The 21,388-nt window shown below is 34.8% G+C and overlaps 1 protein-coding gene across 5 annotated transcripts in view; it reads right to left on the bottom strand.

Annotated features, from left to right (window-relative positions):
- The window catches only part of LOC106877248 (neuropeptide S receptor), a 362,222-nt gene that overhangs the window by 135,126 nt on the left and 205,708 nt on the right, over nucleotides 1-21,388 (bottom strand). For 4 of the 5 annotated variants that reach the window (XR_016241289.1, XM_052965972.2, XM_052965974.2 and 1 more), the window contains one exon: nucleotides 10,852-10,923. The exons of the other annotated variant lie outside the window; for it this stretch is intronic. The gene's annotated coding sequence lies outside the window, so the exon portion shown is untranslated. The remainder of the gene's footprint in view (nucleotides 1-10,851; nucleotides 10,924-21,388) is intronic. 5 annotated transcript variants of the gene reach the window in all.

Here is a 21,388-nt window from a genome sequence, read left to right on the forward strand (position 1 = left end):
TTCTTTTCTAATTATTTGTATTTCGATAATTGTTATAATTTAATACTCTCATTTCATTCATTATCTAACATGATATAAAAATCGTCAATTTTCCCCGGTGGCACGTAAAAGCACCCACTACACTCTCGGAGTGGTTGGTGCTAGGAAGGGAATCCAGCTGTAGAAACTCTGCCACATCAGGTTGGAGCTTAGTGCAGTCATCCGGTTCACCAGTCCTCAGTCAAATCGTCCAACCCATCCTAGCATGGAAAGTGGACGTTAAACGAAGATCAAGATGATATATTCTATAAATATATATATATATATATATATATATATTATACATGTGCGTGTATATGCGCGCGCGCGCGTGTGTGTGAGTTGATTCAACAGATGAGATCCAGAGATTTCCAATATATAAAACAGTAGCGCTCCAAGGAGCAAGTCTACGGGGTAAAGCGTGGCTATAAGAGGAATCCAGAGGATCAGCTATGGAGACAATGATAAGAAGAAAAAAATTGCTTGTGGTTTGATATACAAATTATCTAAACTTATAAACATGTAATCACGTAGAACTTAATGACTAGAAATTTTCAGACGATAAATTTTCGAATATAAATAAATATATTTATTATCAGATCAAATTTACACAATACAAGGACAGAAAAATAAAGAAAAGGTATGTTACTACAAGTGCAATAACAGATTTTGGAGACTAGGAGTTACTTCATAACGACCTTGGCAGGTGTAGTTCACCAGAACATGCAACCATTGATAGAAGTATATCAATACTGGAGAGATCGGGCCTCCATCACCAGATCTATGCGTATACACACAGACACTCACATATACATGTGTTAAAACCGTGTATGTATAAATACATGTATGTATATAGATATATGTCTGCGCGCGCGCGCACACACACACGCACACACGCACACACGCGCACACGCGCACGCACACACACACGCACACACACACGCACACACACACGCACACACACACGCACACACACACACACACACACACGAATAATATTTGTCTCTTATTATACACGCAAAAGTCTCTTATTATACACGCAATAGGACTGCAAAAGAAGTGCTCAAATATAAGTGAGACGAAGACAAAGAGGTATTAGTTACAGGACAAACAATTATGGGTCAACGACTTTACATACAACACTACCACTCAAAAATTTAATCATATATAAAAAAAAACACCTTGGTCTACAAACACATAAAAAATAATACGTATACATAAAATCACAGAAGGTAAAAATATATCCGAATAAAATACAAATAGAACGGTTTATTAATAGTTACACATAACGACAAAACATTCAAAACTATGAAAAGCCTACTGGGCAAATATAAAATAAAGATAAAATAAAATAAGTGTCCACCGACTAAAAAGATTTTATCTGACGATTACATTTTTTTTTTTAATTATATATATTTTTTTTAATATTTGAAAAAGTTTTTTACTTCCCTCACGCATGTACGTCCAAAGTTCATAGGTAAGCAGACTTCCACAGGTTAAATTCACGTACATCTTGAAAAAAGTCTTTTACTCCCCTCACACAAGTACGTTCAAAGTTCATAATAAACAGATACCACCGGTCAAATTCAACATTCTCATATATCTATGGCTATTTTGGGAGCTCCGGAGTTCATTTACACATGACGATGATGACCCCCCGCCTTCATCAGAATAAACATGAAACATGCAGAGATCAAAATTTTTATGAAAAGATTATAGAATTTAAGAAGAACCCATCAGCGGACCAGTCCAAATTTTCTATAGGAAAAAAAAAATCCCATTTGCTAAACATTCAGGTGGCTGTATTTAACAGAAATTTAACCTCGGCGGTTTCAATTCCCCGCAACGCTAAACAATATTATTACATTTTTTTTTTATATATACTTTCAAAAAGATGGACGAAAACCTATGGTTGCAAAAATGGATCACTTCAGTAAATATTTTCGAAGTTTTTGGCCCAAGAGACTTAAGGATTGCAAGGGATTCCTTTAAACACAACTTATACTTATTTATATTTACTCTGAAGTAAGGGGCTCTCGAAATAACGGACTATTCCAGAGAATAACTCTTATTCTTCTTCTTTAGATCGTGTAAATAAGATGCAAGTGTGGTAGAGCTGCAGTATTTTTCGTTTCAGAACGAGCTCATGTGGTCCCTATATCTAGCGTTAAAATTTACTGTACTACCTATATAAAACTTATTCAAATTATCCTCATCCTTAACAACGCATTTATATAATGCATTGGTAATTAGACAGAACCCGTCAAGGGGACATAATCCAGGGTTTCTACATGATTTCCGAGGGACATCCCTAACCTTATTTTTACCACTAACAGTACTTGTCAAGTTTCCCCTATTCACTCCTTCACACCTCTCATTACTGGGGTTTGGATACACCGGGTGGGAGCAAAATGTTGGCATCATTAACCTTAGGCGTATCAGAACTTACCTGCCCAGAACCGGGGTTTCCATCAGAAGAACATATCCTGTGCCCTTGCCCATTTAACTTGCTTCTATTTATAGATGCAATAATGGAGGACAAATTTGGTATTACTGAGTAAGAGAACTTGATATAAGACTTAATGCAAATGCTAGAGTATTTAGGACCTTTATGGAAGTTCTTCTCCAGAATCTTAAAAAGCATCTTAGGCAAATTTCTCACTCTAAGAGAAAAAGGAAGTGGCGAACCACATTACTTCTCTTATTCTAGAACGTGCGCTCTTAGTTTTACTAATCTCCTCACTACCTCTATTTCGCTTCCTATACCCATTTCTAATATTCTAAAAACGTTAGAAATTTGGCTTATTTTGTTTGCTATCAGGTAATACATTACATTTTTCCGGATCAACCGTGACATGGTCAGGTGGTAGACCATCCATCTTGTTTTTAAATATCGTGTTAGGTATATATGAGATTTTAGTCTTGAATCCGCTTATTTTTAGAGCGTTATTGTACACAGGTGCGTGTGGATCGAAATTCTCTTCATTTGCAGATAAATTAGAGATTTTGATCGAAATAGCGGTAACGCTGCTATCTATACTGGACGTTGGGTGAGTGGACGATACATCGGTAGTGTTGTATGTAAAGCTGTTGACCCCAAATTAATGTTTGTTCTATAACTAATGCTTCTGTATGTATATATATATATATATATATATGTATACATATATATATATATATATATATATATATATATATATATATACACACGCACGCACGCACACACACACACACACACACACACACACACACACACACACACACACATATGTACGTACACATGCATGTTCTTTTAATTCTTTTATTCTTTCATCTGTTTCAGTCATTTGACTGCGGCGATGCTGGAGCACCGGTTTTAGTCGATGAAATCGACCCCAGGACTTATTTTTGTAAGTCTAGTGCATATTCTATCGTCCTCTTTTGCCGAACCGTTAAGTTTCGCGGATTTAAACACACCAACATCAATTTTGAAGCGATGGTTGGGAGACAAACACAATCACACAAACAAATATATATATATATATATATATATATATATATATATATATATATATATATATATATAGTAGAATTTACTTGTATTAATTAAAACAGGAGCTCAGTTAGGGGCCTGCGACATTTGATGTAGCACGGAAACCGAATGAAGCTGTGTTAATTGAGATATATGTAAATATATATGTAAATATATATATACACACACATGTACGTATGTGTATGTGCCTGCGTGTGGATATGTAAATAGACATGACATATAAGTGTAAACTTATGCATGTTGGTACTTTATCAAGATACATATGTAAATGCATATTTGTATATATCGACGTGTCTTTGCGTGTCTGTGTGTGTGCTGTGTGTGTGTGCGCGCGTTCAATAAATATATTCGTTTCCTCTGGCTTTCCATGTAAATAAACTGGAGTTCTTCCATTGGGTAATTCTACCAGGATATTGTAACATGCACACTCCGACCTTGGTGAAGGGCCCAAGAGAAAAGCAGTTGGTTGAGACCCTCCAGCAAGATCGAAATATGCATATCCATGATTCTCTCACAGTCGGAACACATCAAAAGTTTCTTCAATCCAGCGTCATGATTTACCATTCCAGAAGATTCCAGTGTTTTCAGGAGAGGTCTTCATGTCTCGTGTGCGTCATCATCGGATCATCACCTGAAAGCTTTTTAACAGCATTTTGATACGATCGCAAAATCACGCACGGACAAATGCATACAAGCTCACACTTAGACATGCACATGCTAGAAACTGACTCATTAAAAACAGACAGACAGACAGATAGACAAACACACACACACACACACACACACACACACACACACACACACACGCGCACACAGTTCTTCATGCATAATAGGATGCATAGAGAGTGACAACAGAAAGGCCACTACATGGAACATAAGCAGCAATTTAGACTTAAAAAATAAGAAATGAATACAAAATGGTTGCAGCATCATTTTTTTATAAGCAGCTTAACACATAACAGGTATATACACAAAGATTTCACATAGATATTTCTGTGATAATAAACACACATACATACACACACACACTGACACACACATATGCACACATATATATATTTATAGCTATTATGTATAAGTACATGTATACTTACATATACATATTATGTATAAATTCATACATACATACAGTGGTACGTACATACATACATACATAAACGACACAAAATGCAATAAACGAAATTCTTTATTAAAAAATCCCTACAATTATTTCCACGCATTTTCGCATCTGTAGTCCGCAGGTGAGATGTTTTGCAGTTCTTATAGTACTCTTCGGGTGACTGTTTAGAAACGTTTCTGGTTATATAGCCCCAGCATTTCACTTATTTTGATAGAGTAAGCCCAGATTGATCTGTCATTCAAATATTCTTACATACATGCATATATTCACACATACATACTCACATACTAATTTTCATACATGTGTGTGTATGTAGGTGTTTGCGTATGCGTGTATGTGTCTGTATGTGCCTGTGTGATTTGACATTTTTACACCTGGCTTATTAAAACATTGTATTGAATGCGGAAGCGAAGAGGATATACTAATAAGTTAGTTTTCCCGTCTATTACAATTCTTTTGTCAGAAAATCTGCAAATAAATACATGAAATTTATATGTATGTGTGTGTGTGTATATATATATATATATATACACACACACACACACACACACACACACACACACACACACACACACACACACATATATATATATATTACTTTTTTTTATTTATGCGTCCTTTTAAAGCCTAGCCAGGCTCATAGGCCCAGTTTCCCGGTTTCTATGGCGTATGTGTTTCCGGAAATCACCCCGAATCTTGATACACAATATTGTTTTGAGCTGAGGGGGTTGCTAGATTCCCTTGTTCGAAAATATAAGGACACAGATCGTGTCGTATAGCCAGCTGGAAAAGGTGTTTCCTGGGGCTAAATTACCACAACATTCGTCCTAAACCAGGACTGCCATGTTATATTGGCAAAAATCTTTACTCCAATTGTAATATGGTTAACATAAAGTAAAAAATGGATTCATTTACAATTATTATGCGTTAAAAAGCGCCGACGTATCCTGCATCCAAATCTATATAGGGTGGAAGAACCAAGATTTTCCAGTATTGATGGAATGGCACTGGTTGGATGTATTATTTCGTACATTACATGATGATAACTTATCAATAAAATGGTGGTAAAACGTCGATAAAACATTTTTAGGATTATGCAGTAAATGGAGTTACACCAGTCTAGAAAATTACTATTTGTAAATCTCACAACAAGAGATATTCAGCAACGGTACTTTGGAATAAAGATTGTTTACCAACGCAACATGGCTGTCCTGGTTTAGGACGAATGTTGCTGTAATGTAGCCCCAGGAGACATGTCTATATGTTAATGTTTATGAAAACTCTTTGGATATTTGAGAATTTTCACATATATCAAGATATTTCGTCATTGAATCGATCCATTTTTGTTGGATGGATTCGATGAAATAATTTCCAAGTTTGAAGCTCTAATTCTATTGTCACACACTCACACGCACACGGGAGCTGTCGAAAGAATTTCCTATCGAAAACCAACCACGTTGTGAAGCTTCCTCTTATTTTGGTTTATAAAGTAACACTTGTCTTACAAGACAACCAGACTATTTGCCAACAGACTCTTTTATAAGGTAATATCAACTACAAAAGCCAAGCACATATTTATGATAGCTTCAGATATCAAAATATATAGCGCAGATTTATGAAATTAGCTCGAATATATAACTGTTTGTTCAAATATACTATTATTTTGCCGCAATTTTAAAGTTTTTGGAAATATATTCAACGTATTGCACCGGCTTTCATTAGTATAATCAAATGAGTAAATGATTATAAACTTCGAATAAAGAACAAGTCTGCGGGCATATATAGACTATAGAGTTGAAACTAGTAACGGTTCAGGAAAACCTACCAATCTAATGCAGTAAAGTGTTAACTGCAGTGGAACATTCGCCAAAATTCAATCGGCTGAGCACAGTTTTTCTAGTTCTAATTGGACTATAATCAATATTTAGTATTTTGTACGGTAATAAATGACAAACTATCGAAGATCTATCTCGGTAAACAAATAGAAAATCATTCACCAATATACACGTATGCATAATTACATTTACATATACGGATCTGTTTATATGTATGACACGCACACACATACATATGTATGTGTGTGTGTGTGTGTGTGTGTATGTGTGTGTGTGTGTGTGTGTGCATATATACGCGAAGTATTTGGGCATTGATTTTAAGTTCTTAACAATGGGGGAGTAATCAATATTCAATAAAGAATGTAGGTCCTTTTATACGAATTTCGGTTCCATTGAACTACGTAGTCAGGTATTCATTGGAATTTGGAATCGAAAAGATAGTTATATACACACACACACACACACACACACACACACACACACACACACACACACACAAACATGCATATATCTAAATGTATATCATCTTTAATCGGAAGAAAGTTACAAATGTAACTCTGTTCCGGACCGTTTCTTCAATGTTCATTATCGAACTGATAGATCAATGCCACTGTGTCATGTACCAATTGCTCGAAAATCGAAACAACTTTTTAACTTTCTTCTAAATGCAAATAACACAAAATACATACACACATATGTCGACTTCTGTTTTACTGTTTGTTCAAATAAACTTGTGTTCAAACATGATCCAATCCATCACTGGAACTGTAAAATGCTGTAAAACTTTCCAGAAGTTTATCATTTAAATATATATGAGCATGTCTAGATGTGTAACTAGCTATATGCGTGAGAATACATGCATAAAACATACAAATCTGCATATATGCATACATACATACATACATACATACATACATACGTACGTACGCACATACATACATACATACATACATACATACATACATACATACATACATACACGAAGCAGCTAAAACAATAATGGGAGGAAGTTCGTCCCAATTTAAATTGGTTCACGTCGAAATAGCTTCGACTACAAGCATCTTTTGTAAAAACAAATCAACTGATCCTCGATTCTACCAAAACAGTGAGAATGGGCCAAAATCTGCCAGAAGCGGCATTAAAAATATTGTAAATAAACCACCGCTCCCACCATCACTAAATTGGAGCATGTCTCGATAGTTAATTGACTCAGTAGCGAAGACTGCGGAATGCATCCGACTCAAAAACATTTTAAAATTACAATTCGCAAAAAATTTTGCTACTTTCTCGAAGCTTTCGTTGAGCAACAGACCACTTCCAACAAAAGTGAGAAAAAATCCTACCGATCTAAAGTTTAAGGTTATCAACGATGTTGCTGGAGAGCACATGGAATCATGTGATGTTAATTTCTGGAATATAAATACTCTTATATACACAGCCGCTATTACTTTTAAAGAACACCTAGGAGAAGTCTACACTGAACAAAGTAACAAAACTACTAAACGGAAACAACCTAGATAGAAAACAAAACTTGAAGAAAACATCAATACGTGCGCCGCCATATCGGATGGTTAACTACAACAATAAAATGTAAGGAGAAAACAAAAATTAGCGAAACTTTATGGCAACACGTCACACCGAGCTCTCGTGGGAAAGCTAATCACTTTAAAACACGAATTCAGGACGATGAGCGAAAAACTCCGCCAATTTTTGAATGAGTCAGTATGAATCACAAGTTTACTTCCAACCCATAAGCATTATACAGAGAAATGAGGAAGGAAAATATTACCATAAAGAAAGCTCCATGCCAAGAAGATCTACAGTCATTCTAGTAAAATATTTGGAATGAAAAGATGGATTGCAATCCGAATGCATCATGATTAAATACAAGTGAGAGAGAATATTCTACCAACACTAACAGTAAAAGGAATGATACAAAAACCTTCTCTATAGTAGTAGGCAAACTGCAGAATAGGAAGGCACCTAGAAGGGACCTAATAGCTGGATATTGGTACAAGAAGCTTACATTTTATAGAAACCAATTGATATGTATGTTCAAGAGGACTATGGAAGGTGAGACGGATATACCAAAGTGGCTTGCTACATCAAGGACAAATCTTCTTGCCAAAATCGAAATCGCCGAGATGGCAGGAAACTACAGGCCCATTGCTTACCTAAACATTATGTACAAATTGTACACAAGTTGCCCCAACCAATTCCTCCAGAACCGTTGTGAATCGAAAAACATTGTGACTGTTGAGTAGCCTGGTGGAAAGAAGAGAGTGTAGGGGTGTGCCGAACAACTTTTAATAAACAAAGCTGTACTGTCTGAAGTAAGAAAACAACGCAGACACCTTGTGACAGTATGGCATGATTAGAAGAATGAATTTGACTCTATCCCTCATTCATGGCCGTTGAAGTGCCTACACCTGGCAAAAGTACCTACCGCTCTAATTGATGCTATAGAGAGAGACTCTCAAAGACAACTATTCTTACCCTTACAACTGAGTACAGAGTAATATCAATGTAACTCAATTTCATTGTAGAGGACCCCAACATTTATGCTAAAAGAGTTAACAATGCCAAAAAAAAAACAACAACAACTGGAATTAATATTTGGTTATAAAGCGAAAAAAGTCAGTCCCACAAACCACAAACCTGTGCATCAACGATCTCTCTATCTCTCCCATTCCGCACAAAGAATGTTACAAGTACTGAGGCATAGACGGAAATGTATCATATGAAGACACTGTGAATAAAAGTAGAATGACCCGAGAATATTACACCAGACTTAGGAAAATATGGCAGACGGAACTTTCTTCTTATAACAAAACAATGCATTGCAGTACACCACAATGTGTGTGTGAGTGTTTGTATGTATATATAAATCTAAACATTTGTGTATGAATGTGTGAATGTATATGTTTGTGCATATTTGGAATGGAGGTGTGTATGTGTGTAAGTACGGATTTACGTATGTTTTTATGTATAAATATTTATAATTCTAAAAAAACATGCGATAGGAAATGCTTTTTGACGTATTTCAAAAAAGATCTTCAGATGTTCCTTGACAATGAAATGACATTCTCTTGAGCAATTTATGCACTTACCTATCTATATGTCTAACACATATGTGTCAATTTCTCTGCTTCTGAAACGGAGGTTGAATAAATTTGTATGCTTACATATTTATATCGCAGAAAGGCTGAACATAGACGCTCTGGAACGCACACGCACACGCGCAGGTGCACACATGCATACGCGCACATTCACTCGTACATGCAGATGTAAATGCATATGTACAGGTAAATGTACATATGTTTATATACATGCATATACATACTTGTATATATGTATATATACATATATAAATTTATATGTATATATACATATATACATATGCATATGTCCTTTAATCCGTTTCCAAATCCGATATATATGAATCGGTCTAGAGTCGACATTTATTTCTTTATTGAGACACATAGCAGTCTACAACCTTTCATCAAATCCCAGTGTTTAAGGCTTCATAAAGTGTATCTTGTGTTCGTTAATAGTTGTAGGTCCTTACGTTTACACCTGAAGACTTATTCACACTTTTTTTTCTTGTCCTCCTTTCTTTGAAATTTTTCTATACTTTTGATGAAGAGCTCCGTTCGAAACGTGAAATCCTCTTTTCTTTCCTTTCCTGGGCGTCCAATAACACAGTACTTATACCACATCCTCACATTGTTGTTTATTTCTTGCTTGTTCTTGTTTGGATTGACTATATATCTATCGATCTATACACACACACACACACACACACACACACACACACATATATATGTATATATATATATATATATATATATATATATATATATATATATATATATATATATATATAGATAGATAGATAGATAGATAGATAGATAGATACATACATACATACATACATACATATATGGTGTAAATATAACTATAGATATATAAACATATGCATACAAACGCATTTCTGTTTCAATACATGTATCTATATCTAGTTATCGATAAACACACGCACACACACTCATATGTATGCTAGTTGTCATATTTCAAATAAAGCCACCTACATATTATCTTTTGCAGTAACAACCTCCCATTTGTAATCAAAATCATTCTTGCAGCAACGCTATTCTGGTATATTCTGAAAAATATGTTCTATGTATAGCGATATATCGTTGTATGATAAAGATAAAGATTGTCATATGAATTAATTTTCTCTAATCATAAAAAGCATCTAATCGATTTTCCGTGTATGATAAGAGATATAATAATAACAAGGGAGAGAACATTATCGAGATAACTAATAAACATGTTATACTCACGAAGAGTTCAACATTTTTATGCCGCTAGCATCGCTGCAGGTGTTGTGTTCATTTGATTTCAGTTACCTCAACCTACGTAAGAAAAAAATATAGGAATAAATTCATCGAATTTAATATTTATTTGATTAAATTATTTATACATTGCCAGAGAGTTGTAAAGTAGTTTACGCATTTCTAAGACGTATGTATACATATAGACATTGATACATACACATAGGGACGTGCGTGTATGCATGCGTGTGTGTGTGTGTGTATACAGGAAGAGTGAGAGAGAGATAGAGAAGGGAAAAGGTCGCAGAATAGAGATAGAAAGAGATACACAGAAAGAAAGAGATACACAGAAAGAAAGAGACAGAGAGAGAGAGAGAGAAAGAAAGAAAGAAAGAAAGAAAGACATGGTACACAAATTATAGTTTTTCGCCAATATTATTAGTCCAAATGGCGGCGAGCTGGCAGAGACGTTAGCACGCCGGGCGAAATGCTTAGCAGTATTTCGTCTGCCTTTACGTTCTGAGTTCAAATTCCGCCGAGGTCGACTGTGCCTTTCATCTTTTCGGGGTCGATAAATTAAGTACCAATTGCTTAATGGGGCCGATCTAATCGACTGGCCCCCTCCCCAAAAATTTCGGGCCTTGCACCTAGATTAGAAAAGAATATTATTAGCGCAGAAGTTATCCCATTTAGCAGCGTCACCTGTTGGATTTATTTAGATCATAGCTCTGACATCAAAGACTCTACTTAAGATGTCACTGTGGGTGTGAAAGATGTTTGCACATTCTTTGTTAATTGAGTATTTCTTGGAATCAATCGCCCACCTCCTATATCACGGATATAAAATTTAATTCTCCGATATATTGTTTACTTAATTAAGCATACTTAATTTAGGACATTATATAGTGCTTCAATGATTTTAGATTAAGAGAACGCGACTCTTGTAGGTAACTTATAGTATATGTGTTCATTGTTTGGAGATTTTTAAAATTCATGTCAACATGAAGCGTCGATGGAATATTTTCCATATTTTATAAATGATGAATTGCTAAGCGTGTTATAGAAAAGGCAGTTTCTGAGATTTGAGGCAACCCTAGTGATTTTTGTTTATCTTGAAATACGGTTTCAATTGTTGTTTGTGGTGCATTTATATGTCTAAAATTACTGCTTGCAACTGCATCCAGGTTAAGGCCGAACAAATACAATAATCTTTGGAGGAGAGACGAGAAAATCCACTTAACTAAGCGTACAAGTAATCAAACAAATGTCGATGGTTGAGACTGATCCATATCAGATTGATATTGATTGTTATCAATCTCGTTTGATATCGATTGTTATCTCATATTATTTGATGCCACGGGAGGCCCTATGAAAGGAAGCGTAGACAGCTACTTACATTCGACTTATTTTTCCAATTGGCTGTATTAATTGGCTGTATTAATTGGCTGTATTAATTGGCTGCATACATTTTAGTGTGACTGTGAACATGTTAACAAAATATTACATCGAGTTTCACGATTTTAATCTTCGGCTGGATAAAAAACACATGGAACAATTTACAAACACACACTTTAACACTAACATAAAGACGAACAGAAATAGCCACCCCCCCATACACACGTACATTTTCTGTCTGTCTGTTTGTCTGGCTCTCTCTCTCACTCTCTCTCTCACTCTCTCTCTCTCACTCTCTCTCTCTCTCTCTCACATATTACATAGAAATCCATGCGATATCATGTGATTATGTTTCAGAATATGTTTATTCAGAGAAAAACTAGAGGCCAAACTGGAAGTCTGACAAAGTTGAGATAATGTGAGAGAATGTAGCAAAACATTCATAAATCAAGAATTGAATATATTAATTTGCGTGGTAAATAATGAGGAGAATATATTAATTAGTGTGTAAAGAAATAGAGAGGAATATGAGAATCAGCTAGTGAAAGGAAAGGAGAGATTGGAGGTCGATATCCTGAACAGAAAAAAAGACCAAATCAACTGACCAGGTTTCTATGTTTGACGTCATATCACGTGGCCAAAAGTCAATGACTGAGAACAACACTGCGTTTGTGTCTTCACAACATTTCACGAAAATAATTTAATTTGGATGTTATTTCTATATCATTCTATATTATTGGAAAACATTGTGAAAGAGGAAGGAGACTGAATGTATTGCTGACAATTACCAGCGCTCTGATAAGTGCACATGCGAGCGCACGCACATACGCATAAACACACTCAAACAAAACACTCACGTTCATACCACAAAGACTCACACGCCCCACACCCACATACACACGCAAAAAAACTCACACAGACACACACACACACACACACACACAATACACACGCAGACACACACAAACACACACACACACACACACACACACACACACACACACACGTACACACATATATCTGAGTCGATCAAGGGTCAACCAACACATTGAGTCTAATTCCTTTTTCATTTATTTCTTCCCCGGAAAAAATGACCAATGAACGATATTCGATATGAAAATTTAAATTAATCTAATTTAATTTAATTCCTCAAATTAAATTAATTGGACATGGATACAGCTGTAGGAGCAAAGAATTGGACATTGTAGAGAATTGAATATCTTGAAATAAACTGATGTCTACACGTCAGTTTCTCCGTTTCCGTTTTATATTACCCATATTATATATATATATATATATATATATATATATATATATATATATATATATATATATATAGATAGATAGATAGATAGATAGATAGATAGATAGATAGATATATGCATTTTTAAATTGTCAAATGATATATTAATGAATATGACATAAATCTGATTAGAATCTCACCACGTAGCAATATTGAGGACCGTTCAAACATGCTTGTCGGAGGTACATACACTCTTTAGCACCGGAGGTACATAGAGCCCAGACATATTCGGTGATGAAATCAAAGTGGACCGAAATCGACAAATAAGAAGAAGCAAAGATATATATTTTCCGCATGAGTATTTGCAATAGATGACGTGTGTTGCTTGTGCGTGTATTATTCTTTAGTTCAACGAAATGACCTGACCTCCGTCGCCAAAACGCACTTAAACTCCATTTTCGAATTTAGAAAAGTGCCTCAATCGCGTGAATTTATTACAATGCTGCTCGGATCTTTTTTAAAACGGGGGCCACATTTTTCATTAACGAAACACTTTGAAACTTGGAACACTGGTAGAATGTGTCATATAAAACATCTTTTTTCTCTTAGTCTTCTTAAAAAAAAAAGAAATCCATAAGTTATTCCATGTTAAAGTTGTCGTATTTCTGTAATTTCAACCAATCACTGACGTCCATTCAGCCGATATACTTTAAGTGCCGACTACATAAACAAACGATTCTGAAACAATTAACCCTAACCCTAACCCTAACCCTAAACCTAACCCTAAGGTTAGGGTTAGGGTTAGGGTTAGGGTTAAAGCAAATTTAAAATGAAAAAAGCAAATAAAACGAAGGTATGGAGATTAAATACGCTTTACATCGCTTAATCAGCCAAAGGAGTAAATGTAAACAACTGAATACTTGTCAGTGATTGGTTGAAATTATCGAAATAAGACAATTTTTTACATGAAATAAATACGAATACAAAAATATTTTTCTGTTGTATAACACAAAATAGATAAGTATACGAAGTTTGAAAGTCTTTCCGTACCAAAAACACTACGGAAAACATTAATGAAAAATGTGGCCCCCGTTTTAAAATAGATGCTGCTGCTCTTCTCCACAAAATAAAGCTTTCTCAAATAATATGCAGCCTAGGTCGGTCCAAAAAAGTAGTTTTTATACTACCTTCTGCCTCGTTTTTGTCGCCATATATAGCTAAATAGCTCAAATGTTGAAAGTCATTGACGATGTCACTGGAGAGAACACGGAATCATGTGATGTTAATTACTGGAGTATTAATAGCCCCATATACACAGTTGCTTATAACTCTTAAATAACACCTTGGAGAAATCTACAGTATACAGGGTAATAAAAGTACTAAACCGAAACATCTCAAACGGAAAACAAGATTCATACTAAAATGCATTAACCATGCCAAAAAAACAACTGGAATTAATAACATTTTCAGCTGACACGGAAATGGAATTTGGCTCGAAGAAATGTTCTTATTTAATTGGTGAACGGGGGAGATCAGTCTCCCCGACACAAAACCCGTGCCTCGATATTCTCACTATTTCTCCTGTCCCATACAAAGAACGCTGCCAGTAGCCTGGCATTGATGAACATATCTCATAGCCAGGCAGTGGGAATAGAGATAGAGCTAAGTATATTACACTAAAACTAAGAAAAGTATGGTCGTCTGAAGTGCAAGACTATATCCGACTGCATTTGCAGTACCTGTGGTGATTCCTACATTTAGGATACTTGACCGGCTTATAGAAGAAATCCACTCCATAGACATTAAAACCTCCAACATCAACTGGAAATCTCCGCAGAAATAGTGATATCGATAGTCTCTACCTAAGAAGGGATAAAGGAGGTAGGGGCTTGAAACCGGTGCAGACAGCCTTCGAATGCTGCATAGTCTCTCTCAGAGAGAACTTGCTAAACAACAACAGCAAAACTAAATACGTTAATTTAGTGCTGAAAAGTGAAGAAAATGATATCCTGCGTGTTGGAAGTGAGCTCCTCTTCCTAATGACCTCTCATACCGGACCAGGGCATCTCGAAGAGGATCTGGAATTAAAATGCCCAGTATACCGAAAAACAGACCATGCACAAGTATGTTTCTCGTAGACCTGAAGGAGATAATAACATTGACATGAAGCGAAGCGTCTCTCGGACTCGTGAGCGTTACTTCACATCACATTTCGAACGCTATGCATTTCTAACCCAACAACAGGACAATGCTGCTAAATACTTGATCAACAAAAGAGACAACGAAGCCCTCGGAGTTCCAAGATACAACTGTGAATGTAGATCATGTGATATTTGTGTGGAGGAAGTCAGACATGCGATTGGCTGCTACCCAAAAGCATCATCAGGTTGCTACCTCCCTATGCGACATGACGTTGTCTCAAAAACAATATTCAATGCCATTCGGAAAGAAGTCTGTACTAGAATAAATATAACGAAACCCCCAGTTATTGAATTCATAAGCAAGGAATACTGGTGGAACATTCCCATCAAAATATCGGTCAAATGCAAGCATAACAAGCTGGATATTGTTGTTTGGGACAGACAAGAAAAAGTATGAACCGTCATTGAGGTTAGCTGTCCTCCTGCTGATGTGAATATCTCATTGAAATTCCAAGAAAAAGTAGATAGCTATCGACAACTGCTTCGAAACCTGCAGCTTCTATATCCGGATTATAAGTTTAGATATATACCAATAATAACTGGAGAACTTCGTTTTAAAGGTAAATTCCTAACCGTCAGTATTTGCTCATAAATCAACTTTGATCATTCATTTCTTCATATCTACCGAATCCTTTGAGAACATCTCGCATAAAAATAAATTCTCGCTATATTTGCAAAATATCTTTCTCTGGAACTTCACCAAAATGCCTTAAATTTCTAAAACTTCCGATCCCACATCCAAGCATTTATAAAAAGGTAGTTCATATTAGATTTTCAAATTATCTGCTGAAAACGGTGATGATGGGTGTATAATTTTATACGCGTGTGACTACTGTAAATATAATTTATACGGTTTTGATTTAATGTTTTATGGAACACGCTTTTATTGTATACGTAGTGCTGCAAGTATTTGTTTCTTTATGCAAAATTTATATTAGAGAAATGAAATTGAAGTTGCATAGCTTTTTTTTAATGAATTCTTTTCGAAGAGCTTACATTAAGAATTAATCTCATTATATTTGAGATGATGTTTTCGTCTTATATCTATCTATCTATCTATCTATCTATCAACCGATCTGTATGTCTGCTTTTCTATCTATCGTTCTCTGTCTGTATGTAAGCAATTATGTGTGTATGTATGTATTTATGTATGTATGTATATATGTATGTATATGTGTACGTGTCACTTTATCTTTGTAGCAATGTATGTCTTTATTACTATCTACCTCGGTATATATAAGAGAGTGTGTGGGTGTATATATATATATATATATATATATATATATATATATATATATACACCCACACACTCTCTTATATATACCGAGGTAGATAGTAATAAAGACATACATTGCTACAAAGATAGTGACACGTACACATATACATACATATATGTATATATATATATATATATATATATATATATATATATACACCCACACACTCTCTTATATATACCGAGGTAGATAGTAATAAAGACATACATTGCTACAAAGATAGTGACACGTACACATATACATACATATATGTATATATATATATATATATATATATATATATATATATATATATATATATATATATATATATATATACATGTGTGTGTATGAATGTTTGTAGGTATGTATAATAATATTCGTGTATGTATATGCACATATATACTCAGTTTTACTTTCAATTTACTGCCTAAATTGTTATTAACATGGATACCATTGAATAGAAACATCTACTGAAAGGAATGACCTCTAAGCTATATAGCTATAGGTTGTAATACAGTATTGAAACAAAACTTTGTTAATACACCAATGTTGTATTGCTAGAATTAGTTTTCAAGAATGCGTTATATTCACAAATCAACAAATTCGATTTAATTAAGGAAGATTTCGAACCATTGCGTTTCTGGACAGAAAAGTAACTAGAAAATCACAAATGAAACTCTGAGTTCTGCCAATATTTCTTATGAAACCTCTGTTTATATCAATGAAGGCATCATTTAAGTTGAACTATACACACATACACATATAGTTACACGCACTTTTATATAATACATTCGTGGACACCCATACGTGGAGTTACGTTCGCTGCGATAACCCTCTTAGAAGGGAAATTCTCTTATAGACAATCTGTGTGATATGATATCGGCCTAGGCTATAAATGTTCACATTGGACTATTGGACATGTGTTTTACGATTCATTAGATCCAGCCCTTCATGCACCGATTCAGCCCTTCATAGCCAGCTTATAACTACCGCTTTTATATATGCAAACAACAAATGATAAATGTACCATCGTGTACAAAGCTTTGTCAGGCTGCAATAAATTAATTGAAACCACAGTAAATAGCAGTAATTAAAATCAAGTTATGTACATACATTTAGGACCTCCATTTGTACTCAAATGACGATAAATATTTTGGTAAGAAATTCTCCTTTCAGACAATGTGTGTGAAGAAAAACTCCAGTCAGCTGGGCTATTAATAGCGTCAGAAAATATACTGTTTGCTGCTTAGAATAAGAATGACAGTAGTTAGTGTACTATAAGTAAAAAAAAATAGTTTACTGCAGCTGATAGTAAGAAACGAAGGAGAGACACGTTTTCTACATTTTGATCACCATTTATAGGTAATACCAGCAGTTTTCCACTACATCGTCTCACAGAAGGACTTTCCTGTAACATTTACGGCAGCGAAAATAGTTCCACAAATGAATATGCAGAAAACATATTAAACATAAATTTAAATAGCTTTTAATATGATGCGTGTGTGTGCATGTGTGTGATGCAGAATAGTTTGTATCAGTTTCAATAATGACGATAGAACTTATTAGGATCTGCGATAATTTCCAGTAAGGTGAAATTTACTCCCTAATTTCCTTTTGCTGCTCAGATTCACGACCCCATTAAAACGGAATACTGCAATGGATTCTCGAAATCTCGTTAATAATATCAATTATCAGCTCTCGATCCTCACCATTTGGAAACCTCAGGCTACGTTTCTGTTTTCGTTATCACAAAACTAAAATACAATCTCTCAGTAAACTGAAAACTTACCAGAATTAGGAGCAACTTGAAGTGAAATCATGTTTTTAAGTATGCATGCACATGTCGATTATTAGTATATATTGAAATAAATTACTGAAAGTAAGTAGAGAGACATTTGAACTGAGAGGAATAGAAAATATTTTGTAAATATTTCAACTAACATAAATTAAATTACAGCTAACAAGTAACATGAAAATTCAATTACTTCAGTTTCTATTTCTTTTTGTAGAAAATCGATAAATTTTAGTAGAAGCTTATTTATGCAATAATTTTGTGAGCTGATGGCTTAGTAAATGTGAAGTTTGTGTTTGTCATCCAATTAAGAAAATCTCTATTTGGATTTTGTAACCGTTTTATTTATTGAAACAACTAATTAATAAGCTGTCATCTGACATTTATCTGTATGCTTAATAGGAGCATGAGGTTAAGTATTTGAAGAGAGGAAGTAAAAATTACACACGAATGTGGATTAAACACACACACGTGCATACAAACATATATGCATACACACATGCATACGCAGGCACGCACATATATATATATATGTACACGTCACAAAAAAGACACATTTTAGACATGGCAACTTAGGGAGAATCACACATGTAAATATATATATAGATTCAGGTGAGTATGGTACTTAAGTTTAGGTACCAGAATTAAGTATGGTATTATCCAAACAATTCCAAAGTAAGGTGATTAAAGTCAAAATAAGCAACGACGATATCCAAAGTTAATGCAGTACGATCGTTTCATGCGACTCCATTTAATTAAGTAATGTGAACATTACATCAAATATACAATGCAGAGCAATCCTCAGCTGCACGAAAATATAGAAATTTACTGAAATTACATTTAAACAAAATAATATATTTTTATAACTAAATCTAAACTCTCTAAACTTTGAGACTTTAGATTTAGTTATAAAAATATGTTATTTTGTTTAAATGTAATTTCATTAAATTTCTATATCTTTGTGCGGCTGAGGATTGCTCTGCATTTTATATTTGATGTAATGTTCACATTACTTAATTAAATGGAGTCGCATGAAACGATCGTACTGCATTAACTTTGGATATCCTTGATGCTTATTTTGACTATATATATATATATATATATATATGCACACACTCTTCTAGACCTTTATTTCTTTCAGTCATTTTATTGCGACCATGCTGGATCAGCGCATTTAGTCGAACACATCGACCCCAGTACTACTTATTAGCGTACTACTTATTCTATGGGTCTGTTTAACTGAACCGCTATGTTACGATGACGTAAACATACCTATATCGATTGTTAAGCGATGGTGGGGAGACACACACACATATACTTTGATAGGTTTCGGCCAGTATTGTCCCAGGCCATGTCTAACTTAATAGCACCGCCTGGCAAAGTCATTCAAATCAGGAATTGGACTACATGGCCCAGTAAAATAGAAAGTTGTAGTTTACGGAGACATATCCGGGTGTAGAAGGTTTACCCGGGATTTCTTGAAGGAAGTTGTCCAAAGACTTCTTGGACTTTATGGGGTTTGTTTGTGCTTCAATGTGTTTTGGTGTGATGTTAAAGAAAGCGGGGCCAATTGAGGTGAAATAATTGAACCGTATTCTTGTTAAACGAGTATGATTTATACTATAGGCTGATAGCACGGAGCCAAAGTGTTGGGTGTATCTTAAAGGCGATGGGAACATCATTTGGGCAATGCTGATGGAATATTTTCCATATCATGCAGATGATGTAGTGCTCATGATGGCATTGGAGAGAATAAAATTTGATCTTTTCTATTCGGCCCTAATGGTCAATGCCTGGAATGCCATCTTTCTTTTTTGTAATTGATTTTGAGGTATTTTTATGATAATTTGTTTCGTGTGGTGAGACTACAGTGGATAACAGTATTCAAGGTAACGTGGGGCAAAAGTTGAGAAGAGAAGGATAGTGTTGTGGATATATCTCGACTGGAAAGTTCTGAGAATCCAGGAGCATATCCTGCGGTCCCTCTCAACTTTGCTGTTTATATGAGCGGCCAAGCTTATGTTATTGTTGTTGTTGTTGTGTGTGTGTGTGTGTGTGCGTGTGTGTGTGTGTGTGTGTGTGTATGTGTGTGTAAGATGTTTGTAAGGTATTTACGATCGCACAAAAACCGTTAGTTTCACTTCAACATTTAAATTTAATTTGTGTCAAAATATTTTCTTCGCTTTGAAACCGCGACCTGTTCATTTAAAAACTTCGTGTTGCATGAAAAAGATTAGTGCTGCCCGAAGAGATGTAGCATGAAGATTTGACAGTGAACAGGTCGCGGTTTCAAAGCTAAGAAAATATTTTGACGCAAATTAAATTTAAATGTTGAAGTGGAACTAACGGTTTTTGTTTGATCTTAAATGCCTTACAAACATCTCCCACACTGCAATTGTTTTCGTTTCACAACACGATCTCTCATCAAGTTACTTGCTATACAAGTACATCCCCGTAATACACATACACACACGCACTCACATACACATATATTTATATACGTAAATATGTACGTATATATATATATATATATATATATATATATATATATATATATATATATATATGTATATGCATATATATATATGGTTATTTATGTAACTATGAAACAAAATTGTGTATATGTGTGTGTGTGTATATTTTTTGTGTGTACTAC

Source organism: Octopus bimaculoides, chromosome 3, assembly GCF_046866305.1.
Source record: "Octopus bimaculoides isolate indiv1 chromosome 3, ASM4686630v1, whole genome shotgun sequence".
NCBI lineage: Eukaryota > Metazoa > Mollusca > Cephalopoda > Octopoda > Octopodidae > Octopus > Octopus bimaculoides.